At 37.5% G+C, this 17690-nt stretch overlaps 1 pseudogene; it reads left to right on the forward strand.

Moving 5' to 3' along the window:
- The first annotated feature begins 5697 nt into the window (after positions 1-5697).
- LOC100615147 (ATP synthase F(0) complex subunit B1, mitochondrial-like) lies at positions 5698-13186 on the forward strand (annotated as a pseudogene).
- The last annotated feature ends 4504 nt before the right edge of the window (positions 13187-17690 follow it).

Here is a 17690-nt window from a genome sequence, read left to right on the forward strand (position 1 = left end):
CTGACTCAGGCATCTGTTATTTCTGTCCCCTGAGATTCAAGTCAGCCAGTCTTCTTGAATCAGAGAGGCTTGTATCAGGGTTTCCTTCAGCTAGATGTTTCAAATACACAAAGATTCTGGTAGAAAAGACACTACTAAAGCTAGAGAAAGATACTTGAGCCTAGATGGCCAGTCCACAGATATTCATAGAATATTTATTGTGTAGTAGGAATAGTGCCATGTGCTGGTCATATAACTATTTGCTCATGGGATTTATACTTCAGCGGACAGGTCCTCTCCCAGAGTTTTTCCTGTGCACTTTTATCTAATTGTCTCCATCTTATATCTGCAATGCACTTGATCAACTCTCCTTTCTTATTTATACTCCTTACTATTTTCACTTTATTCCAGAAGCCAGGTAGCAGAATATAGTAGAAAACCTTTAATTCATGGCTGAGCTACTCTGAAGAATAGGTTAGTAGTATCTCATTTTATAGGTAAGGAACTGAGTTTCGCAGAGGAGAAATGAGTTTCCCAGGACGTGCAGCTAAATAGACCCCCATTCCCATTTGGGCAAAAAAGAAAAAAAAATAGTTGATACATTATATGGGTAGCTTCTTCCTGCTGTGCTTATTTTCTTAGGTTCACGCTCTGATCCTGCTGGAGCCCTATGTACAGGTAAATGACAAGTGCAGTGAGAATGTGGCTAGAATTGTCTAGAAACTTTTGTGCTCAGAGTGGTCAGGGGCAGCCGGGACAAAATCTGTTCAAGATTCAAATTTAAACTTCATTCTTAGCAACTAAAACAGCAAAGTTAAGGATTCCTGTTTTACCTTGTTTCTCTCTTCTTGTTTGGATGAGTATAAGGATGCTCTAAAGGAGGCAAACAGTAGCGAGGAGGAGTATCGACAATTTCTGGTGATTTGTCACCTCGCATTCTCTTCAGGAGTTCAGGAAGCATTAGACTTTTTTTTTTTTTTTTTTGCCACTTCCCTAGAAGTTTTGAAATCGGTTACAGTAATTAGAACCAACTCCTAGAGATGGTTACAGTGATCCAGCAAAGTCACCTTATATAAGGCAAAATTTAAGTGTGGGGTGGTTTTAGAAATTTGGGAAACTAAAGACAATGGATTTATAGGGAAATTTGGATACAATTTGATTGCCCTTGTTTGGTTGAAAACCGGGTCCTTGAGTCATCTTATAATGGCTCAGCTACCCTGGAGCATTGGGCATTCATTAGTTGGTCTGCAAAATGTTTTGGAGTTTTCTTCCTAGTTGAGGATATAAAAGGGAGAAGGATGATCACAGTAACAGTAGCTGGGAGCTCAATGCTGTAAGTACTGGAGGACCCAAGATCCATTGTAGAACCTAGATATGCTTGAGTCGGAATTGTCTCTGAGTTACGGCAAAACAAGAGTAAACGTATAAGAACTACATCTAGTGGATAGATTCCTATTTTCTAAGGTAATATTTCAACAGTTTTGTCTTGACTAAGGTTGATATATGCACAAGCACATTTGGGGGAACTCTAATAAAAGAAAAGCTGCTACTTCCTTTTAAAAATTCATTAAGAAATACAATAGACATAATCCAGAAACAGTCCGAATGCTTCATATTTCATCTTTAAATTACTCCTTTGTGGGTGTTGAATGCTTCTTTGCAATACCTTTGGTACCACCAGAAGTGATTTGTAACAAAGCACCTGAGAGAAAGCATCCATCTTGAGTTAGTCCAAGCTTGCAGGAGGACATAAACTCCAGGAATAATATCAGTTTCCTAGTTAGGCAGCAGCTGCTGTCTCTCTTGCTTCCTGAATGATTGTGTTCCCGGTTCTTTGTAGTGTGAATCAAATCGTAGAGGCACAATGAGAAAAAAACAACACCATGGCTGTCATCCATTCTTTCTTTTTTTTTGCTAAGACTCTTATTTAGTTGTTTTAAATAGGGATTTGGAAGATAGAACTCAAGACTTTTCTGCATCTGGATCCACCAGTGCTTAGTGTGTAAGGTGTATTCATTTACTTCTGTTAAATTGAGCTGTTTAGTAAGGAAAGGCAAAATTAGAAAGGGAAAAAATATAAGTGCTATCACTTAGATTCCATTGCTTGTTAAGACAGGGGGTTCCGGTTTCTGAAAATGCAGTTAATCATTAGAAAGGAAAAAGTATTTGATAACAGAATGTTATTTCTAATGGCTTTCAATCAATTCTTTCAAAACACAAAGAGAAAAAGACATCAACAAAATAATATAAAGGCAAACATCAAAACTTAGGAGGTTAACAATCAATTTAAAAGCCTCAGGAATTTTGTTACTGAAACAGTCATTAGAAAGCAGAGAAGACAGGACTGTGGTAAGTTAAAGATGATGTTTGTGTTTGAAGAGTTTGATCTGGGGAAGGAAGCTTGAACACACACAAGCTCTGATTCATACAGGATGATTTTAAAGGCCAGGACAGTCTTATGATCTAATGATGTTGGACATGAAATCTTCATTAGTCTTAGGACCAGTTAAAAAATACCACCACCACCCTGTGCTCTTTAAATAGTATTTATAATAAGTTAGTGTGTGTTGAACATTAAATTTGGTCCAGATAATCTAGGCAGATAATTGATTTAATCATCACATCAGCCCAGCAAGGTGTTTTGTTCTCATTTTAAAGATGAAGGGGCTCAGGTTAGAAGAGGTTACACAACTTTTCCAAGGTCCCACAGAAATCAGCGCCTCATCTATTTGACTCCAAAGCCGATACCTCTTGTGGCAGAGACAATGCTTTGTGTCTGCTTTCTTTTTTTCTGGGCATCAAGAAGACTGCATTTCTTATTATCACTACCAACAGAATGAGTTCTGGACAATGCAATGGGAGCAGAAGTCACTTGTGTGATTTCCTGGCTGAAGAAATTAAGAGCTAACGTTCCTTGTCCTGGTTCTTACTTCTCCTTCTATTGGGACTGCAGATTTTGCTCATTTTAAAGATGTCAGTGTTTCAAGATAGAAGAACTCTGGGTGACAATTTAGGAATGTCACCATGGAGATCCTTTCAACACTCATTTTTTTGCAGTGTGGGTTACAAATAAACCTTTACTCTTTTAAGTCACTCAGTTTTTAGGGTGTATTTATTACCACAGCATAGCCTACTCTGTCCTGACAAATACATTTTATGCCCTGCACTTTACCTTATATCCTTTAAATTTTAGCTGTTAATACAGTATATCTCATGTTTTGTTTTCATACACAAAGAGTTGGTAGATAATAAAATAATTAAATTGTACCTGAAGAAAACATTCTCTCTAGCAGTGTCATCTAAAATAAGAGGAACATTTATTTTAAAATTAAGAATGGCAGGGTTTTTTTTTTGCCTGAAAATAATGTCTTTGAGGCTATAGACAACTTTCAGTGGTTCAGGGGCCTGCCTGATCATCTAATTTATGAAGGATTCATGGAGTAATATCTCCTCTGTCTCTGTGTCATCCATGATCTCTTGTGGGCTTCACTCTAATCAGCATGTCTATGGAAGAAAAACCAAACTGTATTGAATTAGTTCTCTTTTTCTTCAAATAACTTTAAAGGAAGGTCCTGATGTACTATATTATTTGACTTACTTGATTCCTCAACACCTTTGATGTCAGGGATAGGCTTAATGGAAGAAGAAATTTATGATACATTAGTTCCATTAAAATGCACCTATAAATGTCCTCTTTTGAGAAGTGTCTGTTCATATCCTTCACCCACTTTTTGATGGGGTTGTTTGTTTTTTTCTTGTAAATTTGTTGGAGTTCATTGTAGATTCTGGGTATTAGCCCTTTGTCAGTTGAGTAGATTGCAACAATTTTCTCCCATTCTGTAGGTTGCCTGTTCACTCTGATGGTAGTTTCTTTTGCTGTGCAGAAGCTCTTTAGTTTAATTAGATCCCATTTGTCAATTTTGGCTTTTGTTGCCATTGCTTTGGTGTTTTAGACATGAAGTCCTTGCCCATGCCTGTGTCCTGAATGGCATTGCCTAGGTTTTCTTCTAGGGTTTTTATGGTTTTAGGTCTAACGTTTAAGTCTTTAATCCATCCTGAATTAATTTTTGTATAAGGTGTAAGGAAGGGATCCAGTTTCAGCTTTCTACATATGGCTAGCCAGTTTTCCCAGCACCATTTATTAAATAGGGAATTGCTTCCCCATTTCTTGTTTTTGTCTGGTTTGTCAAAGATCAGATGGTTGTAGATATGCGGCATTATTTCTGAGGGCTCTGTTCTGTTCCATTGGTCTATATCTCTGTTTTGGTACCAGTACCATGCTATTTTGGTTACTGTAGCCTTGTAGTATAGTTTGAAGTCAGGTAGCATGATGCCTCCAGCTTTGTTCTTTTGGCTTAGGATTGACTTGGCGATACGGGCTCTTTTTTGGTTCCATATGAACTTTAAAGTAGATTTTTCCAATTCTGTGAAGAAAGTCATTGGTAGCTTGATGGGGATGGCATTGAATCTGTAAATTACCTTGGGCAGTATGGCCATTTTCATGATATTGATTCTTCATACCCATGAACATGGAATGTTCTTCCATTTGTTTGTATCCCCTTTTATTTCATTGAGCAGTGGTTTGTAGTTCTCCTTGAAGAGGTCTTTCATGTCCCTTGTAAGTTGGATTTTTTGCAGCCAAAAGACACATGAAAAAATACTAATCATCACTGGCCATCAGAGAAATGCAAATCAAAACCACAATGAGATACCATCTTACACCAGTTAGAATGGCAATCATTGAAAATCAGGAAACAACAGGTGCTGGAGAGGATGTGGAGAAATAGGAACACTTTTACACTGTTGGTGGGACTGTAAACTAGTTCAGCCATTGTGGAAGTCAGTGTGGCGATTCCTCAGGGATCTAGAACTAGAAATACCATTTGACCCAGCAATCCCATTACTGGGTATATACCCAAAGGATTATAAATCATGCTGCTATAAAGACACATGCACATGTATGTTTATTACAGCACTATTCACAATAGCAAAGACTTGGAATCAACCCAAATGTCCAACAATGATAGACTGGATTAAGAAAATGTGGCACATATACACCATGGAATACTATGCAGCCATAAAAAATGATGAGTTCATGTCCTCTGTAGGGATGTGGATGAAGCTGGAAACCATCATTCTCAGCAAACTATCGCAAGGACAAAAAACCAAACACTGCATGTTCTCACTCATAGGTGGGAATTGAAAAATGAGAACACATAGACACAGGAAGGGGAACATTACACACTGGGGCCTGTTGTGGGGTGGGGGGAGGTGGGAGGGATAACATTTGGAGATACACCTAATGTTAAATGACGAGTTACTGGGTGCAGCACACCAGCATGGCACATGTATACATATGTAACTAACCTGCATGTTGTGCACATGTACCCTAAAACTTAAAGTATAATAATAAAAAAAATTTACCTATAAAATGTTGGCCAACTCTGGTAGTCTGAATGGAGCAGGTCTAGCTTATTTCTATTCAGGAGATCAAATCTGCTTTCTGGGGAGAGCTAGTACTAAACCCTGATATTTGACACCTTGCCCTTTGCTACATATTCTGAAGTCTGTAACATGGAGCTCTCCATTATTTTCCTTATTAGAAATGACTTTTGATATCCCTGTAATTGGACCATTATCCTCTTGATTAAAAATGCTGATTTAGCAAATCTCATGAAGGAAAACAACTTTGTCCCAGGGAAATATCATAAATGGGAGATGGCCGTGGTAGTGGTAGTGCACTTGGATATGGCCAGGTAAAATATTGAAGTCAACTGATAATATCAGGGTTCTTTTGGGAAATCTTAATTAAGGAAGATCTTTATTCCACACACTTTCTTTTTTTTCAGTTCTTTCTTTTTAAGTTCAGGGTACGTGTGTAGATTTGTGACATAGGTAAACTTGTATCATGGGTGTTTGTTGTACAGATTATTTCACTGCTGAGGTGATAAATCTAGTACCCATTAGTATCCTGATCCTCTCTCTTTTCCCATCCTCCACCCTCCAAAAGGTCCTAGTGTGTGCCTCTATGTGTCTATGTGTTCTCATCATTTAGCTCTCCCTGATAAGTGAGGACATGTAGTATTAGGTTTTCTGTTCCTGTGTTAGTTTGCTAAGGATAATGGCCTCCAGCTCCGTCCATGTTCCTGCAAAGGATATGATCTCCTTCCTTTTTATGGCTGCATAGTATTCCTTGGTGTATATGTACCACATTTTCTTTATCCAGTCTATCACTGATGGACATTTAGGTTGATACCATGTCTTTGCTATTGTGAATAGAGCTGCAATGAACATACACGTGCATGTGTCTTTATAATAAAAAGATTTATATTCCTTTAGGTATATACCCAGTAATGGGATTGCTGAGTCAAATGGCATTTCTATCTTTAGGTTTTTGAGGAATCACCACACTGCCTTCCACAATGGTTTAACTAATTTACACTCCTACCAACGGTGTATAAGAGTTCATTTTTCTCTATAACCTTGCTAGCATCTCTTGTTGACTTTCTTATAATAGCCATTCAGACTGGTATGAGATGGTATCTCATTGTGGTTTTGATTTGCGTTTCTCTAATGATCAGTGATGTTGAGCTTTTTTCATATGATTTTTGGCCACATGCATATCTCCTTTTGAAAAGTGCTCATGTCCTTTGCCTGCTTTTTAATGAGGTTGTTTGTTTTGTTCCTGTAAATTTGTTTAAGTTCCTTATAGATGCTGTATATTAGATTTTGTTGGGTGCCATAGTTTGCAAAAATATTTTCCCATTTTATAGGTTTTTTCCATCGATAGCTTATTTTTCTGTACAGAAGTCTTTAATTAGATCCCATTTGTCAATTTTTACTTTTGTTGCAATTGCTTCTGGCATCCTATTCGTGAAATCTTTGCCTGTGCCTATGTCCTGAATAGTATTGCCTAGATTGTCTTCCAGAGTTTTTATAGTTTTGGGTTTTACATTTAAGTCTTAAATCCATCTTGAGTTAATTTTCATATATGGTATAAGGAAGGGGTCCAGTATCAATCTTCTCCATATGGCTAGCCAATTATCCTAGCAGAATTTTTTGAGTAGGAAGTCCTTTCCCCATTGCTTTTTTTTTTTTTTCTTTTTGGTCAGGTTTGTCAAAGATCAGATACCTGTAGGTATGTGGTCTTATTTCTGGTTTCTCCATTCTGTTCCATTGGCTTTTATGTCTGTTTTTGTACCTGTACCATGCTGTTTTGGTTACTGTAGCCCTGTAGTATAATTTGAAATTGGGTAGCATGATGCCTCCAGCTTTGTTCTTTTGCTTAGGATTATCTTGGTTATTCTGGCTTTTTTTGGTTCTTTATGAATCTTAAAATAATCTTTTCTAATTCTGTGAAGAATATCAATGTTAGTTTAATAGGAATGGCATTGAATCTATAAATTGCTTTGAGCAGTATGGCCATTTCATGATATTGATTTTTCCTATCCAAGAGCATGGAATGTTTTCCCATTTGTCTCTGTTCTCTCTGATTTCTTTAAGCAGTATTTTGTGGTTCTCCCTGTAGAGATCTTTTACCTCCTGATATGGTTTGGCTGTGTCCCCACCCAAATCTCATTTGAATTGTAGCTCCCATAATTTCCGTGGACCTGGTGGGAGGTGACTGATGTGGGCAGGTTTCTCCCATGCTGTTCTTGTGATAGTGAATAAGTCTTATGATATCTGATGGTTTTATAAAGGGTAGTTCCCCTGCACATGCTGTCTTGCCTGCCACCACGTAAGATGTGCCTTTGCTCTCCTTTGCCTTCCACCATGATTATAAGTCCTCCCCAGCCATGTGGAACTGTGAGTCCATTAAGTCTCTTTTCCTTTATAAATTACTCAGTCTCAGGTATTTCTTCATAGCAGTAAGAAAATGTACAAATACACCTCCCTAGTTAGCTATATTCCTAGGTATTTTTTTCTTTTTGTGGCAGTTGTGAATGGAAGTTTGTTCCTGATTTGGCTCTTGGCTTCACTATTGTTGGTATGTATGAATGCTAGTGATTTTTGCACATTGACTTTGTACTGTGAGACTTTGCTGAATCAGTTTAAGAAGCTTTGGGCTGAGAATGGGGTTTTCTAGATATAGGATCACGCTATCGGCAAACAGTTTGGCATCCTGTCTTTCCATTTGGATGCCCTTTATTTCTCTCTCTTGCCTGATTGCCCTGGCCAGAACTTCCAATTCTATGTTGAATAGGAGTGGTGAGAGAGGGCATCCTTGTGCCAGTTTTTAAGGGGAATGCTTCCAGCTTTTGCCCATTCAGTATGATGTTGGTTTTGGGTTTGTCGTATATGGCTCTTATTGTTTTGAGGTATGTTCCTTCAGTACCTAGCTTATTGAGAGTTTTTAATATAAATGGATGTTGAATTTTATTGAAAGCCTTTTCTGCATCTATTGAGAAAATCATGCGGTTTTTGTCTTGAGTTCTGTTTATGTGATGAATCACATTTATTGATTCGCATATGTTGAACCAACCTTGCATCCTGTGGATGAAGCCAACTTGACTGTGGTGGATAAGCTTTTTGATGCATTACTGGGTTCAGTTTGCAAGTATTTTGTTGAAGAGTTTTGCATCAGTGTTCATCAAGGATATTGGCCTGAAGTTTTCTGTTTCTGTGTGTCTCTGCAAGGTTTTTGTATCAGGATGGTGCTGGCCTCATAGAATGTGTTAGGGAGGAGTCCCTCCTCAATTCTTTGGAATAGTTTCAGTAGGAATGGTACCAGTTCTTCTTTGTACTTCTGGTAGAATTCAGCTGTGAATCTTTTTTGGTCCTGGGCTTTTTCCACTTGGCAGGCTATTCATTACTGCCTCAATTTCAGAACTTGTTATTGTTCTGTTCAGGGATTCAATTTCTTCCTGGTTCTTCCTTGGGAGGGTGTTTGTACCCAGGAATTTACCTATTTCTTCCAGATTTTCTAGTTTATGTACATAGAGGTGTTCATAATATTATCTGATGGTTATTTGTATTTCTGTGGGGTCAGTGGTAATATCCCTCTTGTCATTTCTAATTCTGTTTATTTGAATCTTCTCTCTTTTATTCATTAGTCTAGCAAGTGGTCTATCTATGTTATTAATTTTTTCAAATAACAGACTCCTAGATTCTTTGATTTTTTGAATGGTTTTTGTGTTGCTATCTCCTTCAGTTCAAGTCTGATTCTGGTTATTTCTTGTCTTCTGCTAGCTTTGGGATTTGTTTGCTCTTTGTTCTCTAGTTCTTTTAGTGGTGAAACATCATAATTAAAAGAGGTTGAAAAATTTGACATTTTTCTAACTTTTTGATGTGGGCATTTAATGCTATAAATTTCCCCCTTAACACTGCATTAGCTATGTCCCAGAGATTCTGGTATGTTGTCTCTTTGTTCTCATTGCTTTTCAAAAACTTCTTGATTTCTGCCTTAATTTTATTATTTACCCAAAAGTCATTCAGGAGTAGGCTATTCAATTTCCATGTAATTTTATGGTTTTGAGTGAATTCCTTAGTATTGATTTCTAATTTGATTGCTCTGTGGACCAAGAGGCTGTTTGTTGTGATCTCAGTTCTTTTGCATTTGCCAAGGAGTGTTTTACTTCGGATTATATGATTGATTTTACAGTAAGGGCCATGTGGCCATGAGAAGAATGTATATTTTGTTGTTTTGGGATGGAGAGTTCTATAGATATTCATAAGGTTCAGTTGATGCGGCCACAGCACTTTCTTCTAACAGTTCTGTCATTTAATCACCTCAAATCAGAAACACATAGTTCGAACTTTGTTTTGACACACTTTCTATTACAGGTTTTTCTCTAATACAGTCATTTATATATTTTAAATACATCTATCCTCAGTACATATGTCTCTGACAAAGGTAATCTTTGATTACATCTTCCTGGGGGAAGTTGGATAAAGACATATTCAGGACTGAGTTAGGAGAAAGAGAAACTGGTGTTTCTGGGTGGACGATGAAAGTGCTTGATCATTTTCACTATTCCCCTAACTGATTATTGCCATCAGACACTTCTAGTAGATTTGATATATGTCATGTTTTCTTTCTTTTAGATTTATACTGATAACTCAGTGTTAAAATATCAATGCAAACCTAGCATCATTGTGCAATTCCCTGCTCAAACAGTTATTTATTTAAAAATTCCCAGTCCTGACGGTATTACTGTTTTAGAAACAAACCCTGGGCTAGGTGTTTAGGGCATGATGCAGCTCTACTACAGAATGAGGATTTAAAGAGCTTTTTGTTTTCTTTCTCATTGCATGGAGGTAAAGACTTTTCTGGTATTGATAGAAAGTAAAAGTTGTGCCACGTTGACAGTACAGATGAGACAAGGCACGGCATTAACTGTTCCATCTGGTGTTTCTTAAATAGGACAAACTATTCTTAGAGCTCTGTGAAGTGTCTGCTTCATCTCACAAGAGTTGGAAATGACTGGGCCTCTTAGTGAACTCAATAGGTAGAAGATGTGACTTTTAAAGCTAGATGAGAAAAAAGTGGAGACATAAGGCATATGGAGAAGAAATGTCTAGCAAGGGATTCTGTTTCTATGAAAACTCAACAAATAGGAGTTTTTGTTTTGTTTTTTAACAATAATCACAATTGTGTTCCCAATCCCAAAACCTTATTTTTAATAAAAAGCCATGTTTGTGCTCTTAAATAATCCTTTTGAGATTATTATTACAATTTATTATTTGCAATGATAAACTCAGCAGTCCACAGGTGTTTAGCTGAAATATCAAAGCCACTATCTCTGCATGTGGCTCATAACATTTTTGGCAGCTATTGCTGCAATAAAGCTTCCTTTCTATCCTGTAGTCTGGGCACCGAAAGAGCTGGTACATTGCAGTGGGCTCTGTGTAATTGAATGGCTGCGAAGTTATCTCAGATTATTCTCTTTTTTCTGTTTTACAACATTTTTTGTCTTATTAATTGCTTTTTTCAAGCTAAACGTTACATAGCACAGGTTTTTGATCAGAAAGTCTTTGGGAATTTTCTTGGGACTCACCATCTTATAACATAAAGTTTAAAAAGCAATCTTCAGAAGACCAATCCTGGATTGTGATTAACCTGATGAGTCATATTGGCAATCAGATCCAAGAACAGTAGAGTTCAAGTGTAATTTACTTGGTTTCTTATGTCTCCATGTATTTATGGAAAGGGCTCATTCACTATAGTACCAAAACTTTAAAATAACTAGGAATTACATACTTTCAAAAGAATATAAACCTATACTAGAAGATAGAGAAAATATTGAAAAACACAAGTATAACAAGGTTCTGGTATAGAAGATTCATGTGGTAAATATATCTTTTCCTGAGTGAATCTATAAATTCAATGTAATAATTACAATAAAAACCCCAGAGGGACTTTCATGTAACTTGACTCTAGAGTTCCCCTGGAACAGAAAGTTCATAAAATAGTTAAGAAAGTATTGAGAAAAAAAAAATAAGAAAAATACCAATTGTTCTTTTTACATGATTGGTGATTATTTCCTGGACAGCTCAGTTTGCTTTATGAACAAACCATAGGTCTTTTTAAAATTAGTCCAAAAGTTAGAATTTTTTCTAGTTCAAGAGATTTATGTCACATTTCACCAGTGCCTTTCTGGTTGAATTAATTTTGTACAAGTCAACTCCCCTTAAGGTGTTATTAGTATGATTTTATAAGAACAGGACTGTAGTATGTTTGCCACAAAATAATGCTTTAAAGATTTTATTATTTTTCATTATTTTACACAAAAATCTCTAAGGCTATGAAGTAATATCAGTTTTAATAGTAAACTAAATAGTGAAATTTAAGTTAAAATTATTTTTCTAATTTTAAGTAGTCTCTGAATGAACCCATGACCAGGATAAATATTTTGTCATTACAAAAAATAATAAATCAATTTAAAAATGATCATCTGTATATGGTCATGCTTCACTGTAAAACAAATTAGTCTATTCCTGGACTCTTAACTCTGTGTCAATAACATCTTACAAGAGGATTCAAGCAGAGAAACAGATGCAAATTTATTGTCTAATTTACACTTAATGAGATGATGGGAGTTGAATCTGTGAACTACTTTTCTTCTTTCATGACCTATGAAAGGTATTCTAAGGAAAGCTGGTGGTTTCAGAACATGATATATTTTGAAAATATTCTATTGTATGGGATCTTTAATTTTATACTAGACTGCTCCAATGAACTATCTACAAACAGGCCAAGGTAGCATTTGAAATGGATGTTTTACTAAAGATTCTATGTCAAAATAAAGTTAAATTGAGCTGAGACAGAATGATGTTCTTCTGCATTAACTGAGTTTCTGGTGATCACTATTTTGCATTTAGTAGTCTTGGGCTTCTAACAGATTCTTTGGCCTGGGCCCTCACTGAGCATGTTGTCCCGGGGGGACTTTCTTCTGCTTCCACAGAAGCCCTCTGCCTGAAGAAGGCAGCCCTCCCCAGTCCAGGGGTATTGCAGGCAACAAGGAGCTTTCACACAGGGCAGCCATGTCTTGCTCCTCTACCACCTCTTCCTAAATATGGAGGAGAAGTTTATCTTGGGCTGAGCCCTGAGGAATTCTTCCATTTTCTTTATCCTAAAACTGGTATAACAGGACCTTAGGTGTTTGGAACTGGACTTACGTTGTATGCTCTTTCCAAAGAAATATATGTGATTACCCCAGAGATCTTCTCTACCATATCAGTAGTAGAGTTACTTATCTTTGTAATTAAAAAATATGGTGCCTCTGTTGGAGAATTTGCTGATAAACTGAATGAACAAAAAAAGAAATTGCCCAACTAGAAGAGGTGAAGTACGCTTCCATCAAACAAATCCAGGATACCATTGATTTGGAGAAGTCACAGCAGGCTGTGGGTCACAAGTGCCATTACCTTTTTGATGCCAAGAGGAATAACATTGCTATGACTTTGGAGAATACTCTTCAGGAATGGCTGCATCGAGTATATAAGGAGGTAAAGAATCACCTGTACTATCATATCTCTGTGCAGGTTATGATGTGTTGAAAGGAACAAAAGCACATGATAAACTGGGTGGAAAAGCATGTGGTAGTGAAGCAAATGGTGCAGAGCACAGCTAGAAAAGAAAATTGCCAAGTGCATTGCTGATCAAAAGTTGTTGGTGATCAAAAGTGCATTGTTGATCAAAGAAGGCTCAAGCATGAGCAGTCCTGTAAATTTATCTATCCCAATTGAGACAGCTAAAAACCCTTGACCTACTAAATGGAAACTAGTCTATGTGATGAAATCTTTCTGTATTGCTGTCTACTGAAGTTACGGTTTACCTTGCCTAAACATGAAAAGTTTGAGTTTCCTATACTGAGAGAACTAAATCTATTGGCCAGTCAGATGTTTCTCATCCTCCTTACTCCACATTTTGAGTTGTTCTATGATCACTTTTAAATAAGTAGTTTGCCTTTATTAAAACTGTCTGGTTAAAGATTATCAAGCTATAGTTTAAATTTGTAATGAACTCCACCATATTGTAATAAAGTAACAATTGGGAAAAAAAGGAAGCAATCTTGGGATGTAGAAAGAATGTTCCAACCATCTTGTGAGGCTCAGTTTTATGAGTAAAATACAGCTGATGAGGCTGGATATAGAATTGGGATTTGGGCCAGATTTACAGATAAGAGGAACTGCAATGACTGTATTTAATAATTTATTCAAAACTATTTATTGAGTACCTCTGATGGGCCATGCATCTTGTTGGATGTAAGGATACAGTGATGAACAAGATCAGCAGGGTCGCATATTCCAGGAGCTTATTATTCAGTTGATGGGGAAAGGCATACTCTATATCGTGTGAAAATTCGTTGTAATGTTGAAATAGGGTAATATCTGTAAAGAGTATAACAAGCTGTATTTGCTCAACGAACATTTTTTTTCCTTTCTGCTTTGCATCTTTGTGTACTGGATATCTATTTGTGATCAGTTGCCAAGAAGATTTAGCATTCATGCAACTTTCTTTTTGACTGCTGATTGAATGTAGGTCATGAACTTATCAGTGATGTAGAGAAAAGGATGACTACACAAGTGTACTCTGTAACTCATGAGAAATAAAAGAGAGAAGCATGTGTCCATAGTGGGAAAGCAGCCATTTCAAAGGTAGACATCCAGATAAGACATGGGATAATTCAGAGAGATTAGAAGAAAGTGGTTCAGAATCTCCCCCCGCTCAATCAATTGATTATAAGTAATATAGATCCCCTTGCTAATATCATAGTGGTATCCTTGGAAACTCATAGTTCTGATGGGAATGATAGGAGCCAAATTTCAAGTTATTAGGTTATTTAGATTCACCTCCAGGGTCTTCCATCCTTTCTGAGAAAGCATCACTTTAAGGAGAAATGGAAAATGAGAGATTATTGTCAGAGAATGACTGCAGGCTCTTTAAGCCAGTGACGATGTCTATGCAAGGTAGGGTTGGCTAGGCTAGCAGATAGATTTAAAATATACTAGATTAAAAGGCAGTAAAATCTTTCAAGCTGCCATTTGAACCACACTGTTCTAGACTTATTCCAACAATTACTGTTAAAGACTTAGCAAGTTCTGCTACATTAACTCTTTGACTTGGTTCACTTCTGCTGTGCAATACACCCCTTATGAACTGCTTGATAGCTCTGGACCAAAGGCTGTGCCTCCTTGACCTGGGTTTATCCTTATGTTGCACAGTGAAAGAACTGATTTGTCTTACAGTGTCAGTGTCTTCATTCCTTATTTACTTAACAACATTGGCTTTACCGAGTATTAACCACATGTCAGATACTCTTCTAGACACCAAGGATACAGCAGTGAAAGAAACAGACAAAAACACCTGCCTTTGTGGATATGATTTTGTATTGTGTGTGGTTTGGGATAGGGAGAAATACATAAACATAAAAGTTAAATTTTATAATATTTAAAATGTGTAAAACATAGATCAAAGTAAGGGGATCAGGAGGGATGAGGGAGAAGAAATCTTAAATGGGATGGTGATATTAAGGTAAGAGTTCAGCCAGACTTAAGAGAGAGTGTGTCAGGAAGATATCTAGAAAGAGTATTCCAAGCAGAAAAAAACAAGTGAAGATGCCTGAGGCAGGAATGTGTCTGGTGTGAGAGAAAATCATGAAGAAAGTGACTGTGGCTGGAACAGAGCAAGAGGGGAGAAATGAAGGAAGGAGGTTAGAGAAGGACTGGGTTCAGGTTTTGTAGAGTCTTGTAAGCCATAATAAGACCTGTCAGTTTCCACTTTTGCCTTGCCATGTATAATGCCTCTGTTACTTGGCAACCATCAATCTTTTGCACTTGTTTCAACACCTAACAAGGGTCAGTTTATGATACTTGATTATCTAAGCATATGGAAAGAATGGCGGGAAGGCAGAAAGAGAAGGGTTCATGGTCTCCACAAAGTTGCTGATTGGTTAGACAAATGCTAAGATTGATTGTTGGCAATTGATGAGTGGTTTGTAGTTGGTTTTTGCTATCTGAAGGCATGAATGCACCCCACTGGCTGTAGGCATGAATCTTTGACATGAGATAAGGAGGATGACTGGAGAATTTCCTAACTCAGGAGCTGCCAGAGAGACTCCAGCTTCTGTCAATTGAGGTATTCTACATCCACAATGCTGACAGGTATCAGTCACTTTTTAGCCATTTGAACATGTTCAAAGAGCCATTTCTTGGTCCAGGGTTATTTTTTTTTACTTGTTTGACCATATGTAGTTTTAATTTTAGCAGTTAATTTTCACATTTTTCATCCATTTTTTGGAATGTTACCTTTTGGTCTTTTATTTTAAAAAATCATAACGACGTTTTAATCCTTTGCTTTTAAAATGAGGAACAGGAAGCACCAGCATAAAGGGAGAGTTCTAAGGATCCTATTCAAACCCTGAAAATATGGGACACCCCTTTTTCTCCTCCCCGAAACTCTGTAGGGCTTTTGATGATTGGAAAAACATTTCGAATCCCAGCCTCAGATAAGGAAAGGCAATTTCAAGAAGTCAGCCCCCCTGGGAAGAGTCACACTTCCACTACAACTAAATGAAACAGAGAAAATAGCTGAACGCTTGGAAGAATCAGCAGCTCTTCATTTTTCTAGTAACATATGCTACCTAGATACCTATAGATGTTTTTGTATTTATATGACGATGCCATTGTTCCAGGAACAATGTTCAGACCCCATAGCTTATACTAACACTAAATTCAGAAAATGTCAAATGTAGTGAGATGAATATAAGTTGATCAGTTCTGACCATGAGATTCAAATTCTACCTAGGGATGTTAGGTAATTCAGAAAATGAGGTAATGTCATGTGTCTTTAGTGACTTAGAGTATGCTGAGGTGACATCAACCCACAGAAACACAAATTAGAGCCAATGAATCAATTACAGCTGAGAGAGGCTGGGGCCTCTCTCAAGTCGATTGAAAGTTGTGGCCTTTGAAAGGACAGTGAGGCCAGAAGAAGAGGCATTTGCAAAGCAGAGAAACATTTAAAAACATTTAATCTAAAACATAAAGTGTCTTACCAGTCATTCTCTCCTCCATTTCAGCCTCCACTCATACTGCCATGCTAGATATTTTTTCATGGCCTGATAGCAATTTGGATTATATTTTCCATTTCTGGGAAGTTTGTCTTCATAATAAAATAAGGTCCCACTTGTTTGAATCCAAGTGCATGGTGAGACAGAAAGGAATGTCTCTTCTAGGCAACCACCAGGGGGTAGTCTGGATCTGATTTTAGAGTAAGTGAGGAGCCCAAACTGAGGTGGGTATGAGAATTCAGGGTTTTTTTGGTGTGTGTGCCCATTCTTGGTTTCGGTCTTTAAACCTTGGGAATCCAGTTTCAGGACTGCGTTATACTTTGGGCATAAAGAAACTTTCCAAAAGCAATTTGTCTAATCATATTTTGAGAGGCTTCTTGACTTCTTCCTCAACAAATGGCTTTTTAACATCTGCACTGGTGAATCTAGGCCTGGGGTCCCAACTAAGCTCTCAACCCTCAGAACTTCAAACCTTTCACCTTCAAATGACCCCGAGATTAACAAGCTGATTTCCTTGAGGTCACAATAACCTGGAATAAGTCTCCAAAGCATAGATACCCTTAAAAAGCCAGAGGAAACAAATTAGCATTCTGAGTGGGAACTGTCCTATCAGTCACTTTGCCTCTTAAGGACAATTAAAATGTGGTCAGGCTGGCCGGGCGCGGAGGCTCAAGCCTGTAATCCCAGCACTTTGGGAGGCTGAGGCGGGCTGATCACAAGGTCAGGAGATTAAGACCATCCTGGCTAACACGGTGAAACCCCATCTCTACTAAAAATACAAAAATTGGCCGGGCGCGGTGGCGGGCGCCTGTAGTCCCAGCTACTTGGGAGGCTGAGGCAGGAGAATGGCGGGAACCCGGGAGGCGGAGCTTGCAGTGAGCCGAGATCGCGCCACTGCACTCCAGCCTGGGCGACCGAGCCAGGCTCCGTCTCAAAAAAAAAAAAAAAAAAATGTGATCAGGCTGAGAAGCCAAAATATAATTCCATAATTTTAATTAGAATATGACTTTCACTGTATCTGATTCATCCAGATAAGTCAGTTTTATTTCTTATTTATTTTATTACTTTTTATTGAAAAATTGGAATGGTAAAAATTTCTAATAGTACTGGAGGCTAGAAAATAAAAAGTAAAATACATTTCTACTCCATAGTCCATCTCCCTTTTCCAGAGATAACCACTACCAATAGGGTCTTGTT

This window comes from Pan troglodytes, chromosome 13 (genome assembly GCF_028858775.2).
Source record: "Pan troglodytes isolate AG18354 chromosome 13, NHGRI_mPanTro3-v2.0_pri, whole genome shotgun sequence".
NCBI classification, from domain to species: Eukaryota; Metazoa; Chordata; class Mammalia; order Primates; family Hominidae; genus Pan; species Pan troglodytes.